At 48.5% G+C, this 19,063-nt stretch overlaps 1 pseudogene; it reads right to left on the bottom strand.

The window, feature by feature from the left end:
• Positions 1–1,902: 1,902 nt before the first annotated feature.
• LOC123831611 lies at positions 1,903–17,500 on the bottom strand (annotated as a pseudogene).
• Between the last annotated feature and the right edge of the window lie 1,563 nt (positions 17,501–19,063).

Genomic DNA, 19,063 nt, shown 5'->3' with positions numbered 1-19,063 from the left:
CAGGGTGTGCTAGAGAGCTGGAAGCATGAAGTGAACTCATCTCTGGTGCTCTCAGGTCCCCAGCCCCTGTCCTCCCCTCCCACATGGAGCCTCCCCTTTCCCTCAGGATCCAGAGCTGTCAGCTCAGTTTCTCAACAACACAAGCCCTCAGACAGAGTCAATACTACCTATGGAGCCTTGGTCAAAAGGGCCCAGAATCAGGAGCTCACTCAGACTCCTCCCTCATGAGCATCTTCGCAGGTTCCTTCCCTTAATGTTGAAGAGGGATAATGGCCTCCTCCAATCCTGCCTCACAGGCCTCCTGACAGTCAAAAAAAGGAGACTGGGGTGCAACCCATGGGCCAAAGTTAGTTATGACCACTGGACTCAGTTCCCAGGTAAGAGCTGTTGAACCAATTTCTTCACTTGTGCAGAGAGGTCTGTCCAGGGCCATGACGTAGGGGAATGTTCATGACATGGTGAACGCTCTGACTAAGGTTTCCAAATCCCAGATTTAGGTGGGCAGTGAGTTCTAGGTCTTAGCAGAACTTTGCAGGAGTGAGCAGGGGCCGAGGGCCAAGCTTCCAAGGCTGTGCAATCAATAGGAAGAAGGATGTGTCTGCAGGTGGTCCCTCCTCAGAGCAACATAGAAACGTCCCCATGTCCCAGGGCTGGAATTCTCCTCTCTTGCCCCTCTCCTGGTGTCAGGTGCCTTCCCCCCATGCCTGTCTCATTCCCTGATTGCAGCTCAGGGAATGGTCTAATGCAGCAATGGTCTAATGGCCTTAGACCATTGTTGGTAACTACTCTGTGTGTTTGCTGAGACTGCAGCCATGCAATAGCAAGCCCTGAAAGAGGTTATTTTCTCCCTGGAAAACCAGGTAAAAACATAGGTGGCAGACATGATGCAACTCTAACACCAAGGGTTCCCATGGGTTTAGGCCTGATAAATACATTGTATCCTTTGAAGCTTCTTCTGTTTTGTATAAACCTGTAGATACAAACCAGATGTTTAAGTTCAAGGCATAAGGAGTTAACACCTTATCTCATGAAATAACTCTTAAAGACCCTCTGGCATCAGCATGACTAAAAGACCTTGATCTATGACAGATCTCTGTTCCTTCAATTGTTCTCTGTAAATAACACCTGTTTTGTATGACTATAGCCTTTTGACATTGATTTATGAGCTATCCATGCATGCTGTATACACCTACACATGCCATTCCCAATAAAAGCCATTTGGAAGAAGGACTTGGAGCATTCTCCACTAGAGGGAATTGCCACCCCTTTTCCCACCGGAGAAGCAAGAATGTGTCCAGGATGACTTATTCACCATACTCGGCAGACGGGAGGATTCTGCTGACCACAGTTCTTCCCACAGACCTTAAACCATATTGGTATATGTACCCATCAAAGAGATGCTGCAGAGAGGACTGGGGAAGGACCTCTGATTCATCATGTGGGCCTAAGCTGAAATTTGCCCCCAAAACTCCTTCTTTGCTCCTCACATCACACCCTGCCTCAAGGCCTGATTCAGGCACCACCCTTCCCTAAAGCTCCCTCTAGTGTCATTCTGCCACCTTCGCCAGCCAAAGCCCATACACCCAGGACACTGGGTAACTCTGACACAGACATGGACGATGGCAGTAATGCCACACAGTCCCTCCCATCTCAGGAGGGTAGAAATGATACCTGTGAGTTCATATTCCACATTCCTTCACCTTGACGTGGTTACCCTGGGTGTGCACTTTAGAATTCATTGTTCTGTACACTTTTGCATTAGGCAAATTTTTTATGCTATCTTTTTCTAAACACATATGCAAAGTTAAAGAAGGACACCCATCTCAGTGAAGGGCCAAGCCCCAAATCCACCCCTCTGTCACATGGACTGGGCAAGTGCTTGGTCATAAAAAGGTATCCCAGGCACAGCTTCCATTGCCTTCACTGTATCACCCAGACTGGAATGTAAGCTTCTGTTACATTTTAGAAAGATTGCCTACTACAAAAGAAATAGGAGGAGACTAGAAGCAAGTGGGTTCTCACCACATGTTTGCTGAGGGAATGAGTCAGCTCTAGGATACATGCACAGTTAGCATTCACAGACACACCTGTTTTCTGGCCCCATCCTCGAGGTGACTGTCTAGGGGATAACAACTCCCCTTCTATCATACAAGCCTCTCAAGGACAGGGAGCCACAGCTGCTCCACAACCCAGCCTGGAGGGGGCTGTGCCCAGGGAGAGGCCTCAGCCTGGGCTGTCTTGGGCCCTACTCTTTGCAGAGCTACTTCCAAGAGCCTGGGCCCAGTGGCCTCAGATGAAGGTGGATGCCATTCCTGGAGCGCAGGACCAGTTGGGGCAGCTTGATGGGTGGCCGCAAGGGGTCCAGGGCAAACTCAAAGCGGAGCAAGCAGAGAGCTGTGACCACCTTCATCTCGTTCATGGCAAACTGCTGCCCAATGCAGTTCCTGCAGTGAGCAACACAAAGGGGCATCAGAAATGGGGTGTCTGAAGTGGTGAAATCCAGTGCTGTCAGTGGCCAACAAAAATCAATAACGATTTTTGAATAACTAATTGGCTGATTGAGTGATCACCCTGGGCTCATGAAAAGGGTCGTGGGTGCAGGGTAGGGTTCCAGACTACTGGTAAGTAGATTCCTATTGAGGATTCTGGCTTGGGGGTCCCTCTTGCAATGACTCAGACAGCCCTCCCCCTGCTGGGGACATGAATGTGCTAATAGAAAGAAGAAGGTCCTTGGAACTTACCTTGTGTTAGAATCACCAAAACCCAGCATGGCCCACCTCATCACAGAGTTCCCCAAAGTGATGCCTCCCCCCACAACAGACTCCACCCCCACCTCCCCAGACCTCAGGGACTGGAAATGTGGGGCTTCTCCTCACCTGGGCCCAGCAGAGAAGGGTATGAAGGCAAAGGGGTGGCGTCCCACCACATTCTCAGGGGAAAAGCGCAGGGGGTCAAAGACCTGAGGGCACAGGCCAGGCTTAAATACAGGCCAGGTCCAGAGGGAAGCTGACTCCCCACAGCCTCCCTCCCCCTCTGACCTCCAAGCCCAGGAATAGGATACCTCAGGATCAGGCCACACAGCACTATTCCTATGGAGGGCATAGATGTGCAGAGAGATCAGGCTGCCTGTGGGCAGAGCAGAGGGAAGGTGACCAGGTGGGCCTGGCTGCCCAGGATACCATTGTGTCTGCCTAACTAGACACCAGCCTCTACCTCAGCACTGCCAGTGACAGAAGGTTCATGACAACCCTCAACACATCAAGTGCTTTTGATCATCATCATGCCTACTTCGTGTAGGTCAGCACTGGGCACAACACCTGACACAGACGTTTGTGGAATGGAACAGAAAGGGACTGAAACCACCCCCACCACAAGGCAGGACATGCAAGGGCCATTACATGCTTTCAGCTCTCAATGAACTGACTCTCGAGGCAAGTTATTCATAGCATTACGCTATCAATAGTGATAGCTGCCATTCACTGCTTGTGGACCATGTGCCCAGAGCTAAACTTTTTTATGAAGCCCCCAAATAAAGTTGTACAGGTTGGCACTGCACACGTCATAATCTATGTGAATGATGCCCCCTGAACTTGTTCAGGGAACAACTTGCATGGTTATACAGGACAGTCCTGATGATTTACTCCTGGCAGCAACCTTGTAAGGCAGGTCTCTCCTCAGACCCATTTTAGAGATGAGGACAACGAATTTAGTGGTAGAGGGGTTTACCCATGTTATAGAGCCAGGATTGGACCCAAGCCAGCACAAAGCATGAGTTCTTTGCCTTGGGTGCAAAGATTCAGCCAAAGGCACAGAGAGTGTCAGGGAAGCATCCTCAACGACCCCAGATTCAACCCCAAATGTACCCTCTCCCACCTGCAGGTAGAGAGCGGCCATCCACAAAGGTCACAGGCTTGCTGAGCTGGCGGTACACCTGAGGCACAGGCGGGTAGAGGCGGAGGCTCTCCTTGATGCACATGGTCAAGTAGGTCATCTTGGCCAGATCTTCCCTGCCAGAAACACAACCAGCCTTTTCTGAAGAGGGGCAGCAATGGGGTACAGTGGGAAGATAGGCTCCAGCCCCCGCTTCCCCTTCACCACCATCATATACCCAAGGCCCATAGAAACACAAATACACCAAGTGTTCAGGACACACTGGACTAGGGTGTTCACTCAGACCAGGGACTCTGGCTCCTCTTTTCTCCATCCTTCCCTCCTCCTCACTGATAGGAAGGGAAAGCACAGAACCCTAGAGGTGTGAGTGCACCCAGCCATCAGAAACAAGTTCACACCTGTGTCTCTGAGAGCCCCACAGACACCCTGCAAGAGACAGTCCCTTAGGTTCTGCTCAGTTTCCCCTGTGGAGCTGGAATGGAAAGGAACAGGGGCTAGTAGTGATTGCTGAATGCAGTAATAAATGCATGAGCAAAGACAAGTTCAGGTAAAAAGAAATATATATATATATATATATATATATATATATATATATATATATATTTCTTTCTTTCTTTCTTTCTTTCTTTCTTTCTTTCTTTCTTTCTTTCTTTCTTTCTTTCTTTCTTTCTATTTTTTCTGTTTCCATTTGCCACTAGGAAGCTCAAACCCAAATGTGAGATCCAACTATAACTACTAGGCAACACCTTATTCCATAGCCCCTAAGTTTTCTGCCCAGTACTTTTTTTTTTTTGCTTCTGCTTTGTTGTTTTATTGAATCCATTATGTTGCTTCAAGTTCTAGATAGAATGAAGTGAAAATAAAATAAATATTGGGTTGACCAGAAAGTTCATTTAGATTTTTCCATAAAATATAAAACACATGTTTTAATTTTCACCAATAACTTTATTGATTTGACTATTTTGAGTATATGGGCTACCTCCCACGAGGTATAATATGGATTGTTCTCAATTAATTTCTGGATTTGATTGCTATCATCTTCAACTGGTCTACCTGACCATGGAGCATTGTCCAGCAAGAAATCTCCAGCATGAAACTTCTCAAACCACTTTGACATGTTTGATCAAACACAGCACCTTCTCTGTACACTGCACAAATTATTTGTGTGTTTCAGTTGCATTTTTACCTTTCCTGAAATAATAAAGCATAATATGCCAAAAACTGTTGCATATTTTCTTCCATCTTTTATATTAAAATGGCTAAACAAAAATTCTCGAACTTTGATGTTTTTATAATGCATGCTGATATGATAGCTGTCACAATGCAATCTAACAAAATTGTTTCAAACAAATTTAAAGACAATTCAGTGATGCTACAGCCATCTTACAGACAAAAAAAAAATTGACCAACCCAGTATTTCAACTCCCTGCATCCAGACCTGTTCTTGTAGTTACCCACCTCAGAATTTCTGGCTCTGTCCCTTCACCTGAGTTCACCCCCTCCTTACAAAGCCAACTTAAGCATCACCTCTTGATTTGTCTGCCTGCAATATGTTGTCACTCATTCTTTAGATTTCTCTAGCTTTTCAGTTATATGAGGTAATCTCTCTAAAAACTCCCCAGAGCAGAAATTTGGCTACTCCTCCTCCTCTTCCCACCCACACACCTGACAGTACCTAACACCTGGCTGGACACCCTAGAACATTGCCAACATCCATCCCTTAAAAATAAGGTATGGAGACTTTATCCTCCAAATATTAGACCCTGGAATTATGTGGATCTCCCTCGACTGAATCTAAACTTTCTCCCTCCAACTGAGCATTTTCTGCACCACAGCCAGGTGCCTCACCCAGGTACTGAGGAGAGGGGAGAAGGCAGGGAGACAGGGATTTGAAGGAAGAGCTGTGGGAGGTTCCCAGAGAGCCTGCTGCAAAGAAAGGTCAGTATCAGTGGTGTTGTGGTAACAAGTTCAACATGAACCAAATGACAGGAAAATTCAAAGTTTCTGAGTGATGGACCTTGGAAAACAGCTTTTTCTCCTTCACCAGTGGGATCTAGCTGATGCACATGACCACCTGAAAGGCAGGTGGGAAGGGATCAGCTCCTTTGGCCTTGCCAACTCTGTTCATCCTCAGTTTCCACCTCTTTGTCTGCCAGCATTCCCTGCTCTATCCAGGAGGCCACGAGGGTGCTCAGGGTCTACCATCAGAGTCAACACACACAAGAAATCAGCCATCTATTCATGACCTTCTCTACAATACTGACATCTGAAAAGGCTCTGTTGAAGGAGAAGGGGCTCAGGGGTGCATCCTTCTACTCTGGAGGTAACAGGACAGAGGTTTCATTCTTCACCTGTTTCCAGCATGGCACAATGACATCAGGGATGACACCAGACAACATGGGCACAGCCTTTCCCCAGAGCTAAGCAGGACAGCCTGGGCTACCTGTAACCTCACTCACCACTGGAAAGAGTCCCTGTCCTCCAGGATCTGACAGACCTCCTCCCGGCAACGTTGCTGGTGCTCTGGGTGCAGGGCCATGCAGTAGAGAAACCAGGAGATGCCACTGGTGGTGGTGTCATGCCCTTCAAACATGAATGTGTCCACCTCAGCCCAAAGGTCTCCGTCAGACAGCTTGATCCCACTTTCATCCTGGGTTAGAGTAGGCATAATGGAGCAAGCCAAGGCATTTGGGGTAGGGGTGAAGAAGTACTCATAACAGAAATTGTAAAATGAGGGTCTGAGAGAGGCAGAGAAAGCTCTGTGTCAGATTGGAGGTTAGGACCTTCCCCCAGATTCCTATCTGATCTCCCAAACTCAGCTTGGATGCCTCTTACTCCAGGAACTCTTCCCTGATCCTCTGAGCAAGTGACCTGTGACATTACCCAGCATGGACTCTTGATTCTGCTCATTTATCACACACAAAATGCCCCCAGACACAGGGAGAGACTTTGTCAGCATCCACCTCCTGTTCTGTCCACTAGACTGTAAGCATCTGGGGGCAGTGTCAGGTCTTTCTCCTCCTCTGCATCCCCACCACAGGAACTAACACAAGAAAGTGCTCTGTGAGTCTACAGACAGTTTGAGTAAATAAATGAATACATGAATGAATGAACAAATCTGTGATTCTAATATTCAGGGCACTGAGACTCCTCAGAGTCTTAGACATCTGGAATAGGTCTATGGGCCGTCTGGCTTGTTACCAGAATTCCTGCTACTATATCTCTCCCCACAGCCACAGCCAGCCATACCCTGCACCATCTCACCCATGAGCCTTTGCTGATGTGTCATGCGCTAAGAACAGGCCGTATTTGCTGGAGAAAGAAAAGGAAAATGCTTAACCACCCATCTGCAGTGCACTGTTCCCTGCCCCTGAGGGTGGCCTGAACACACCAATTGAACCAGTTCACAGGAAGGGGTGGGCAACTGTGCACTCACCCGAGCCCCCAGGAGAATGTCCAGGAAATCCAGGTGCCTACGGTTCTGGACCTTCTCCTGTTCCTTCTTTTCTTGCAGGGCTGCCTTCCATTCCCGGATGACTTGGTCTAGGCCAGGGGAACATGGTGTCACTGCCCAGGGACCCAACCTCTGCCCACAAGGGAACAGAAGTTCTACAATGGCAGTGTCCCAGACTGGCCCAAAGGAGTGACGCTAGAGCCTTGACTTCCTGTGGTTGGACCATGTGGAAAAGGCCCACCTGTGTGGTTGTGGGCCACCTGGCAAGCCCTCAGGAAGCGGCGGCCATGTGCAGTAAGCCTGTAGATGAAGTCATTATGGTACTGGAAGGACTCGATGCGCTGCTGCAGCAGCAGAGTGAGATCTTTGACTGCCTCATAGTAGTCACTGTCCCTGCACAGAGACAAAAAGGGAGGGGCGCTCAGACCCTGACCCACAGCACAGCCCTCTCTCCTTCATATCAGGAATCCATCCCCAAGTCAGCTCTTTCTCCTTTCCTCTTTCTGCCAATACGGCAGAATCTGTCTCCCCACCTTGGGCAAGTCCAGCTCCCCTCAGCAGGGGTTCCCTAGGGCAAGACCCTATCTCCTCTCACACCAGGCCCCAGGAGTCCAGCCAAGTCTCCCCTATGAGCTGGCCTAGGTTGAGACTACCATCAGCCCCAAGTGCTCTCTGACCTGTGGCTCAGGCTGCTGTGTCCTTTGCCAAAGGTGCACTTCATGAGTGTGTCCAGCGCCATGTGGCCCACATCGCCAAAGATGTCAAAGCTCTTATTCTCACCAGCCTTTTCCTCCCACTTGTCCTGGAGCCCAGAGAGGGTGAGTAATGAAGTGGGGCCATGAGGCACCCAGTCCCTGGCCTGCCCTCTGTCCTGCTGGACTGTGGGCTGGGGGCAAGCAGGGCTTCGGGCTCACAGGGCAGGACCAGGAGGCAGGTTTTCCACAGCACGCACAGACACTTCTTCCCTGTCAGGGCTGTCTGTATATAAGGGAATTGATGGGCTAAGAGGTAGTGAGCTGCCCAGCACAGTATGTGTGTAAGTCAGGCCTGCAGTAATGTGGCAGAGGAGTGTCCTGCAAGGGCAAATACCACCCTGAATAACCTCTGGAGATGATCTGGGCCTGAGATATGGAGCCTGACCTTGATGCCTGCCATCCCTTTTAAAGGAAGAGTTGCCAATGGCATTGTTTTAGGCAGTTGTTGTAGATAGTGAAGAGACACTTTTTAGACATGAATGGCCTTTTTCATATTCCCAAATATAGGCATTCCTCAAATCTGCTCCAGTAGGAGCCTTATTGGGCCCCAAGAGGCCCATTGGTCTGTGGGAAATGCCTGGGTCTCCTGGGGCAGACAAGGGCCAGGGATGTCTGGCCAACTGGAGCTCCACACCTAGTCAGCAACCAGCAGGCATCTGGTGTCAGGGGGCTTGCACTGCTATGTGCAGGAAGGACTTCAGGGCCTCAGCAATTCCCCCTAGTGTCCTCCCCCTGGGAAAGCTGGGTTCAGAGGGGATGGCCAGCAGCCACAGCCTCCAAGATCTTGGGGCAGGGAGCTCACGAGCATGGCATTTGTAGATTCTGCAAACACCATCAGGTAGGGCTTTAGCACATCATAATGGAAGCCAGGTGTGAGCAGCTTGCGGTACTGGAACCACTTGGGCCCCTGGAGGACCAACAGGCCTTTCCCTGGGGGAGGGATGGGAGAGGAGAGACTAGTCAGTACACACAGTCCTGCCCCATCTCTGGCAGTCCAAGGCTAAGCAGGCCCATCTTGCCCAACCCTACCCTGGACCTCCCCACCCAACATCACATCCCATCCCACCTCTACCTTCCAGCCACGCAGCCTCTGGTGACAGCAGCCTTGGGCCCATAACCATACCTTTCCTTGAGCCCTTTCCCTGGGCAGCACCACCTGTAATATCTCCAGGATCAACTCTAGAGCGAACTTCTCCAAGAAGCTATTCCTCACACTCACACATTTGCCACACCCCTTCCCCTACCTGTCCTGAGCTCAAGACACACCCAGCAGGAGAAGGTACCAGGGCCCCACTTCCCTGGATAACTGACTGAGTGTGGACAGCCAGGGAAGGATCCTATCACCCAGCACCAGGATCATGGAAGGTGACCACTCACCAGACCATGGGAGGGAAAAGTCATACAGATCTGAGGCCTTAGGGTCTGTAGGAAACAGAGAAAATCTGATTCAGCCAGGATTGGGGATTTCCAAATAAGGTTCATTGATAAGTAGGATGTGACCTCTGCTGTCCTACATAAGGTACAGGCCCAGGACTCCTCCCCACATGGTAAGTATGATCCCTTTGCCCTCAGTAAGTCCTGCCCTCTCCCGAGAATGCTCACCCCCTCGGCTGTACACGGCTTTGGCATATTCAGGCTCATAGATGTTCAGGAAGCCAAGGAACTGTCCATACCAGAGTGGGTGGGCATAGGGGAACTCATGGGCCCAGGACACTATCTTGTCCAGGCTCTCTGTCTGCTGGATCTGTAATGGTGACAGAAGGGCATGTCAGTCAGGAACCCAGCATTACCAGCCACAGTAAGTCCCTTGGCCTGCCCAGGAAGGCCTAGGGGACATACATCCCTCTTCCTACATCCCTTTCCAGGAAGTTACCCAGTTCTATCCACCTGTGGTTCAGTCCCCACCCAGCCACAGAGCCACTGCTTTCTATCCAGCCACTCTCTTATTGTCCCTGGTTGGCTCAACAACCCGAATATGTCCAACCTATGGCCACCTAATGCCTGCCACTAACACTCTATCTACACTGCCTCGAGAAAGAGATCTCATTCCAGCATTAAAGCTTTTCATTAGGAAGATAATCCCAGATTCTTGTTCAAAAGGGAAATCACCATGATTCCATCCTAAGTCATTTGGCACATTTTTATTGAGGATCTACTAAGTGCAGGGCATTGTCTAGATGTCTCAAGAGAATGAGACAGACATAGTCCTGCACTTTTATTTTATGGGGAAGACTGGTAAGACCCGTAAACAGTTAAGTAAAGTCATTGAGACCTTAGTAATTTCTAAGAAGGAAATAAACACTGTGCTACAAGAGACTAACAGTGGGACCTGCTTGAATAACAACAATCCATGTGGCTTCTTGTTGGAGATGACATTTAAGGTGAAACCTGAAGTATGATAAGAGGTTGGGCATGTAAAGAGAAAGAAAAGGAAGTTCCAAGTTGAGGAAACAGCAAGTACAGAGGCTCTGGGGTGGGTAAAAGTGTGGGGTCTTCCAGCAGCTGCCTCATGGTGGGACAGTGGCCTGAGTTGAGGTTGGAGAGATCACTCCAAGGGTGGTATGTGCCTTCTGGGAGTTTTTCTAACCACACCTACACACCTAGAGAAGTTGATATAAAAATATAGTGAACTATAAAATCCTTTCTGAACCTGCCTTTTAAAAAATTTGACATATCTTGTCTTACTTTTGAAACTAGTGCATTTAACTATCTGTCAATACTTTTTCAACAATTACATACCATTCCACTATATGGATGTACCATTGTGTATTTATCCATTTTTCTCTTTTGACAGGGTCTTTCAGACCCTTCAGTGACTTACCCATGGGTCTAGGAATGAAGTCTGAGCTTCATCATTTGGGAGGAAGAACACCTAACACTTATTAAGTGCTAGCTGTGTGCCAGGCCTTCTTCTTGGCACCTTACATCTTGACCTCATCCAATGGTTACAACAACTATGAAGCCCCTTTTTAGAGAAGAGTACAGTGTAACTTGTAAGGGAAATGGGATGGGGAAAGTTTACTCCATGGCCAGCAACCTTCAGAGTCTGACAACCTGGTTTGAATATAAATTTCCCCTGTTGTTCAGATGCATGAACTTGGGCAAGTTTTTTAGGCTCTCTGAATCTTACTCTCCTCATCTGTAAAATGGGGGAGATAATACTTAGCTGACAGGATTGCTTCAGCATTAGAGAAGTCATACAGGGCATGTGTCTTACTAGGTTTGTCAGGTGGCATTCAAGGCCCTTAAAGGATAAAATATGCATGAAAGGACCTAGAGCAGGATTCTGCACAGGCTGAGCCCTTAAGAAGTAGTTCCCTCCCCTTCAAGCCCACCTCTCCCCAAATTCTTCCTCCATACCTCCTCCCTGCATCTCCTGGCTCATCCTACTCCCAAATGCACCCAGCTACACTGAAGAATGTGTTCTGAATATGCCCTAACATACCTCCACCTATGGGTAAAGAATTAACCAAAACCTCCCCTGTTACATGGAAGCTGACCTGGGCTTACACTCTCTAACTTTGTTTTATTGGACACTTGATACCCTTAGGATGTCAACTGTGTTGCTAGGTAACATGGCTATAACAAAAATAAACTTTGCTTGCTAAATAAGATCTGAACTAGAAAGAACCATGAGTGAACAATAAACACTTGATGGAAACATAGGCTTTGGATTTTCCTCAGTGTTAGTGCATAGCTCTTCCATGAACCCTGGGACAGTTAGTGAGACTTCATGGGACCTGGGGATTCTAAGACAAGGTGGACACATACCTGCCAATGTGGGTCTCATTTCCCTGCCCCTGGCCAACCACTTAGGAGCAGGTAGATGGCTGATGTGGATGTTGTGAGGAATGCCTGAAGTGCCCTTGCTGGCAAGCTGCCCATATCCTTGGAGATGTCTGATGCTAACTGTGTCTATGGCAGTCTTATGTCCGTGAATGTCTGACACTAAGACCATCTCCTGGGGTGTGGCATAATGTCTGTGCCTTTGCTGATACCATTCCTTGTTCCCCATACACCCTCTAGCTGAGTACTGCCTTTTCCTTGGCATCCAGCCTGAATGCCCCACTCCAGGAACCTCTCTATCTTCGACTGAGTGAAATCTGCCCCCTCCAGGTTTTTCCAGCACTGTTATCCATGCTCTGCTTGGTGTTATAATGGCTTGCTTACAGGACCAAAAATATTATTAATGTTAATATTGGCATTCATTGAGTGTTTAATGTCATCAGACACTGCACTAATCCTGATATATGAATTCTTTCACTTAATCCTCAGAAAATGCTACAAGACAGATACTATCATAATTCCCACTTCATAGATGAGGCAGGAAAGCTCTGTCACATTGTTAGTTAGCAATAAAAGTGAGATTCACACCCAAGACCCCTGACTCCTCTCTGGGCCATGAGTTCCAAGTGCACAGGTCACATCTGTGGCATGTTCAGGTTACTGTGGAGCTCAGCACTGGGACCCAGGAACACTACGTACTTCATAAATAGAGTGTGGAACAAATGGACTGAATAGAGGAAATGAAAACGAGGAAGACAAGAAAGGGGGGAGATAGCGCACAATGCATCTGCCGAATGTGGACACTGGCCAGGGATAGTCAGTCTCATGAGGAACCAGCCCAAAGTCTTGCTCAAACAGCATTGAGGATGTTTATTTGTTTTCCCCAGTTGGCTCTAAATGCCTGCTCTGGCTAATCCACATTTGCTGTTTATTTCTATATTCTCTCTTTTTTAAATATTAGATTTATTTATGTTAGAGAGAGGGGAAAGGACAAACAAAGAGGAGAGACACATTGATGTGAGGGAGAAACATGGATTTATTGCCTATCATATGCACCTCAAGAGGGGCCTGGCCCCAACCCAGGCAGGTGCCCTGTCCGGGAATGGAACAGTCAACCTTTTGCTTTGTGGGATGGCACCCAACCAACTCAGCCTCACCAGTAGAGCTGCATTCTATCTCTTGACATAGGAAATGGAAGAAAACAGATATGTATTCAGTATCTCCTGTATATCAAGTATTATGTAAGTAAATTCATAGATTGCCTCATGCAGAATGGATAATTACTCCCATTTTACAGATGAGAAAAGTGAGGTTCAGATGAGAACTGATTTGCCTATTGCTTGTAGGTTAATACTGCTCTCTCTGGTGAGTGCCCCCAGGTTCCCTACTGTACAGTGAAGTTTGTCAAGGCTGCTGTGCTCAGATGCATACATTGTGCGCTGCACAATCCTAAAGTATGTGAATCATGTTAAGGTCTGTGCAAATGCTGGCCCAGGTTTTCCTTCAAGTAAAGTTCCCTTCCATGACCCTCACCCAGGCAACAAATCCACGTGTCTTCCAGGACACAGTCTTGAAGAAGGACACTGAGCATCTGATAATGTCTGACACAAGCCACTTTCCCCAAGGGCCCTGGACATGGGACCTGGCTACTTTCGTCTCCAGCCACCCATCTTTTGCCTTCCCTGGGCCTCTTCTCCTCCCAGGCCCTCTGCACAGTCCAGTAAATTCTCCCCATTGATCTTCTCACTCATGGAATTGCCTTGGAATTACCATCCTGAGTTTAACCCAGGGGAAGGATTGTTGTAAGTGTCTTACTGCCCTGGTGCATACAATGTCAAAGGTTTATCACTACACAAAGTGACAAACATCATTTCCATCTACCAGTAAGAGGGAGCTTCTGCTGTCATTGACCCCTTATCTTCCTCCCTTCTGGTTGGCATTCCTAGAAGTGCCCCCTTCATCCTGAGTGTCTCTTATTTTTCCACCTCACCTCCTGGGTTTTCCTCACCAACTTAATTTCTAATCACAATGACTGCTGATCTCCTCTCCATTACTCTCAAGTCCACAAAGCCTGATTGGACAGGGGCAAGAAGAGGCTTAAGTCACAGAGAAGCCAGACTCACAGGATCTCAAGGGTGGAATGTGGCCTGGCTGGCCTGGTTCATCTCAGCCCACCCCTTCCTCCTTAGTCATGAGTCTGCCCCTCTCTGTCATCCCTACCCAGGAGTGGAAGCACTGACCTCATGCTGGCCATATCAACAGCTTGATCCAGCCCCTACTTCCCATGCCCAGCTTTCTCCTATGTGCTCTTGATTGCCCCAGGAGCCTGGTATGAGTGAGGGGAGCTCTCAGCACCTGACCCCACTACTGGAACTACAGCCCCATTCAAACCCCTGGGGTATCCTCTGTCTGGGGGCTCACATGGCTGTCTGGCCAGCTCCTCTAAGTTACACAATGGGTCACCCACCCTTTGGTCTGCCCACAGGCAGCCTGATCACTCTGCACATCTATGCCCTCATAGAAAAGTGCAGTGTGGCCAACCACACAGTACCCCACCCCTGAGCCCACAGGTCTAATGGGATGCTGTGGGGACCACCCTCCCCCTGGAATGGGCAGGTTTTTAAGTAAGGCCTGTACTCTCATGATTTTACTGCCTGTGCTTTTGCCCTAAGAACATGGCCAGATGCCACCCATCCACCTTCATGCCCTTCTCCCTTGGGCTGAGGAAAAGAAAGGCCCAAAATCTCCATGCAGTCTCAAGGGATGGCCTTTCCTGAGCAGGCAGCTGGCATTCCCTCTCCCAACCCCAACACACAGGTCAGATTTGTGGGTTATTCTTAGGGGCCCTAACCTCAGGCCAATAATATCACTGAGTTCCCATTTTGTACAAAGTCCTCCCTGCTCCTTGAGTGGAATGAGCAGAACCCTAGAAGAATATGATGGGACATAAACCCGCCTCAAGGAAACATATTCTGAGAATTAAGGAGGATGACAAGTAGATGCTTCTGAGCCTCTAGGCTGCACCTGAGACCAAGAAGGGAGAAGCTAATTTTTATGGACAGTTCCTCCCTGCCACAGGCCCTTCCTTCCACCACAAGTCCTTCTCCTCCTTTCTTACTCCCATTATCACTTGGCCTAGGAATAACTGTTTTTTATCCTCACCAAAGGATATATTTATTGATTTATAAACAGAGAGAGAAACATTGATATGAGAGAGAAACATCAATTTGTTGCCTCTTATACATGCCCTGACCAGGATTGAACTCTCAAACCTAGGTATGTGCCCTGAGCAGGAATCAAACCTCAGACAGTTTTAGGTGTATGGGCCAATGCTCCAAACAACTGGGCCAGGGCTGCACTCACGTTTGATGGTCTGATTTTACGCCGAATGAAAAGGCAGGAGTCCTGGGTCTGCCCTCAAGTCAATCCTGAGCTACAACACGAACATAGGCAAATTCCTTGCCCTTTCTGAGCCTCAATTCTCTCATATGCACATTAGGGAAAATAATCCCCCCACTCTCCTTCCTATTTCTCAAGGTGTGGCGTAGATCCAACGAGAGCAGAGGTGCCAAGCCCTAGGAGAGTGCAGAGTTGTTTAGGCTGCCACAGTTCTTCAGAAAACCTTAGTAGTGCCAGAGATCACCCACCCCTGCATTACCCTTCTTGGTGCCAAAACCCTTCACATCCTTTGTTGGAGGCAATAGGCAGAGCTAAACCATGTTCTAGGCTTTCCACATACTCTCAAAGTGGGTCACAGTGGGTGGAGGAAGAGTAGGAAGGTGGAATTTGGTGGTGAAAAAGAGCAAACTCTGATGTGAGGGTAGGGGAGCAAGGTGCCCATCCTAGAGAACTCAGCTTCACTGGAGGCAAGGGAGAGTGGAGGGGCTGTAAGAAAATAGGGATTGGAGGTCTCCCAAATGCCTCTCATACCACCATTACGGTCTGACCTCAACCTTTCTATCACCTCCTTCTGTACTTAGCTAAGCCTCTCCCAAACCCCTCCTGGTTCCTCCACTTTCTTCTCCATCACTCTCTCTCTCCTCTACCAATACCCCTCCCTACTCTCCACCATCCACTGTTTGTTCATTCAGTGATGCCTACTGTGTGCCAGGCTTTGTGCTAGATCCTGAGGGTACAGGGGTGAATCAGACAGATCTCTATGCTCTAGGGGTCATGGTCAATATTGGGAAAGATGAACAAATAAACAGAAAATGACACCCCAGTGAGACAAGTGCCGATATAAAGAGCAAGAGGGTGATGTGAACTCCTGGTTAGGCACCCGACCCAGCTCAGGGCAGGGAAGGCTCTGGTGTCAGCTTTCCCCTCTACACAGTAAGCTTCTTGAGAGCACAGCCTGGGTCTGATTCACCTTTCTGATGCATCCTTTCCTTTCCTGGGTGTCTCCAAGGTTACTTGGACTTCCTGAGAAAGGAGATTATGTGGGGCAAGAATAAGCCTGAGCAATCCTCATCTGAAGGTCAAGTTCATTTCCAGCATCAATCATGGAGGAGAAGCAATTCCTCAGACTGTGAATCAGGGAAGGTACTCAGGAGGTAGAAGAGGCAATTATGCCTCCCTCTGAGCCTTAATCTCTGGCATCTATACCTGGGCTCCCAAACCTGGCTGCAGAGCAATACTGTCATAGAAGTTTTTAAATTCAGGCTTCTACTTGCAATATGCTAACAAGGATCTCCAAAGGCTTTGGGCCAAACAATCTACTCTCCAGGTTGGTTCCAGTGCTGGTGTTCCAGTGCTGGCAGAAACCTCTGGCCTAGGTCCCCATGAAGGTATGAAGCTAAGAGGTGTTCCTGACAATGGGTGTTAAGGTGGTCTCCCCACCCTGAGTTAACTGGGCAGAGCAAGTGAGGATCTGAAACAAAGAAGATGTCACAATTCCTGAGCCAGCCCTTAAGCAAGGCCAGAAGATCCCCACCTTTGGGAGCACAAACAGCTTAGATGGCCTGGGTGGTCTTTGGGTACAAGTACTCATCTCTGCCTTCACTTTCATTTTCTGCCTTAAAATTGAAATCTTTACGCTGCACAGAACAGAGGGAATGCTGATTAAGCTTTAAACAAGATTACCTAATTTTATCAAACTTTCCAGGAAAAAATGCTATCTGAGAAAAAATCTCCTAAGCCAAGGCCTTAGCAGATCCTTAGTCAGAACCTTTGACGTCAAAACAATGGGAAGGAGTCTGTGGTGTGCTTGGGCTCCAACTTTAAATGCCCCCACCCAGGCCAGCTCAGAAGGTGGATTGAGGGGGAGATCAGGTCGCAAAGCTGAATGGAAACCATGGCTCCTAGGATATCATTTCCCTGCCCTACTAGGGTCTCCTTCCTTGGCCCCCAGGAGACTAGGATGGATTCTCTGAACAAAAACAGGCCATTTTCTTTCTCCATTGATCCCCCTTCATACCACCCCCCACCACGTACCTCGTGGGCATGCCCAAAGAGCCAGTGGGTGGGGGGGCCCTGGGAAGCTGTCCATAGCCCTGGTGAGAAACTGCCTCCGCATCAGCAGACCAATGAGCTTCAGGAAGCCTAAGACCAAGATCAGCCCAGAAGCCCACAGACCCAGGTGGGAGAGGCTCAGGGAAAGCAAGACAGGCCCCATGGCTGGAGTTGCAGCCGCCCAGGCTCTTCCTGCTGCTTTCTGGCTCACTTATACTCTACATGCTGGCACTTTGCCTGATCCTTCCCCCATCCAAACCAGCAGCAGCAACACAGAGTGGGCGGAGCTTCATAAGGCAGAGACAGCAGCCCCAAAAGTCACAGACTATAGCAGAGACAGCCTGGCTCACTCATCTCAACAAAACAGCTGGAGAGAAACCAGGTGGTGGGCTTCAAAGAAATCAGAAAATGGGTATCATGCCTTGGTTCCTTGGAGGAGAAAACACATGGCATCCTTGGTATAATCACTGGAATAACATCTGTCTTTGCCTGTACCTTGTTGTTTCAGGAGGCTTCTACACACTGTTTCATTTAACCCAAACAAAGCGGTCATAGATACTCACTTTATACCATGTTCCACATCATGAAACAGGCTCAGTTTTGCCTGAGATTTCCACTTTCCCTTTCAATATAGGCCACTGGGAGGCTTCCACTTATACCAGGCACATGATGCTTTGAGTCCTTTATCGAGAGGCACTGTCACTAACAAGGTTCTAGCCCCAGAAGGGACATCCTGGGTCAGAAAAGGGCCAACTTCACCCCAAGACCTTAGTACAAACTTGACACTAATGAACGTACCATACTACTTGCAGGGTGATGAGGAGGACCATCAAATTCAGTTCCTCCTGGATTGATGGAACAAGCCACTTGGGCCCAGAGAATGTCAGAAATTGTCCAAAGCCTCATAGCGTGGCAGGTGTAGCCCTCAATTGCACAGCCCAAGTTCTGTTAAAGAACCAGGTTTGCCCAGGCCCCAGCCTTGCCTGGGGAGAATCTATTTCTCCCTCTTGTCCTGGGTTGTAACAGTCAGGGTCCCACAGGAAACAATTCACTGCAGATGTTTCAGATGAAGAGACACAGATGCAGAGCTCTTTCTATTGAGATAACAAAACTGAGGAATCAGATGGTGTGGCTTACAGAGACTGGCAACAGCAGAAAACCCACTGACATTACTAAGCTGAAAAGAAGGGAGAAGACAGCATTCTTAAAGCCTGGTAGGGGCAAATATTGCCAGAGAAATAATGCTAGAGAGGGAAGGAGCAGAGAAGAAATGTCCCTGCCCCTTTCCCCTCCCACCCTCTAAGCTCCTAGTGGTTTCTCCTATCAGCCAAACCCAAGCACAAGTGAGATGTCAAGGGAGCCTGGGGGAGTCAGCATGCAGCAATCAGCCTGCCAGCAGGGCAGAGAAGAGAAAGGGTTGGACCTGGCATGGAGATGGCAGAGGGAAAACCAGAAAACAGGGGGACCTGGAACCCTGATCTCTGAACTCAGATTGCAGGTGCTGACTCAGAGAGTGTTACAATGCCAACATGGCCTCCAAATCCTATGCTGGGGAAACACCCTACCCAGTCCTTCTGGAGGAAGAGAAAGCAAGATGGCAGTACAATAAAAGGAAACCCAAGCGAGTTCTGAAATGACATGTTTGTGTGATTCCGTGCACTGGATCAGATCATGGAGTACTGCAATTGATGTGCAAATTGTGCAAGGCCCTGGCACAGTACTCCAG

The sequence above is a fragment of the Phyllostomus hastatus genome, unplaced genomic scaffold, assembly GCF_019186645.2.
Source record: "Phyllostomus hastatus isolate PE091 unplaced genomic scaffold, TTU_PhHast_1.1 phas_scaffold_182, whole genome shotgun sequence".
Taxonomy (NCBI): Eukaryota; Metazoa; Chordata; class Mammalia; order Chiroptera; family Phyllostomidae; genus Phyllostomus; species Phyllostomus hastatus.
Note: the sequence above shows the minus strand (reverse complement) of the source record. Positions and strands in the feature narration are given on the sequence as shown.